The sequence below is a fragment of the Limulus polyphemus genome, unplaced genomic scaffold (assembly GCF_000517525.1).
Source record: "Limulus polyphemus unplaced genomic scaffold, Limulus_polyphemus-2.1.2 Scaffold2325, whole genome shotgun sequence".
In the NCBI taxonomy this organism is placed as follows: Eukaryota; Metazoa; Arthropoda; class Merostomata; order Xiphosura; family Limulidae; genus Limulus; species Limulus polyphemus.
Window position 1 is genome coordinate 157,497 of NW_013667935.1, and position 1,229 is coordinate 158,725.

Here is a 1,229-nt window from a genome sequence, read left to right on the forward strand (position 1 = left end):
GTGTATTAAGCAAACAACTACTATTGTTTGTTTTGTAAGTTATATTGTTTCTTAATGCTAGTTTCACTATCAGTATTGTTAAAATGTTATCATCACGAGGATTATTTCGCAATTTTAGCTTAGTATATTGATTTAGGACTAGCCTATATCTTCTAAGTTGGTCGAACTCTACGAGATACTATTGGGATTACGGCCGAAAATATCGCTAACAACGATGGTACACAAATGATGAACCAAAGCATTCTAATCACTATAAATTTTTGTTTTTTTGACTTAGCATTCTTCTTTTTATATTTGCATGTTTAATTAGCTATGTCAATGATCAGGTTAATTTATAGTTTTGATCTGTGTAGGCTGGTCAGAAGTTAATAATAACGACATATTGTTATTTAAAAAACACCTCATGTAGCAACATATAGCATAGAAGCTGCTATTAAAGTAATAAAAGGAGACAAACACACACATACATATATATATATATATATACCTTATACGTTCAGTTTTGCTTAAAACATATACGTTTTCCACAGAAATTCTACGTACGCTGTACTGAATGTCTATTGCGCCTCGTGAAAGTCGTACTTTGCACCACTGTATAAAGTTGTCTTTTACGTCAACATACAACAAAGGAGACATAACTGTATACACATTTGGCTTCGAAATAGTTTCTATTACTATTTAATATAGATACAGCTATATGAGAGATGAATCTATCTGACGTCTTTGTTTTTAGGTTAATAGAATTTAACATTTTGGTTATACGTTGTATGGTCCAAGCTAATGAGACAGCTGTATAAATATCTATAGTGTCTGTTGTTTTCAGAGACGACGCATTGTATAAAAAATCAAACTCTGTGAGTACGACGAAATTACGAATGTTACTGAGTCTGTTTTTATTTTTGCTTTTCTAATATATATCCCGCTAATAAAAGGTCATCCGGTCGGATAGCTTGAATTACGGATTCTTGCAGAAAATCACATGAGTTTGCCCCTCCCTCTGTGTCTCTCTCTTTTCGTCATGCACCATACAATAGGTCCGAATGACGTACGAGATCGGGTCAAAGACCCTTTCTATTGGATCTTTTTTGGATGGAAATGATGAATTAACTTTCCCACTCAATCACTTCCTATAGAGAGAGAGGGGTGCAGTCTGAAAACGTAACTCGCTGATAAACAACACAACGGAAATCCTCAACTTTAGAGACTCGGGTCTGGACATGGTGGAAGGC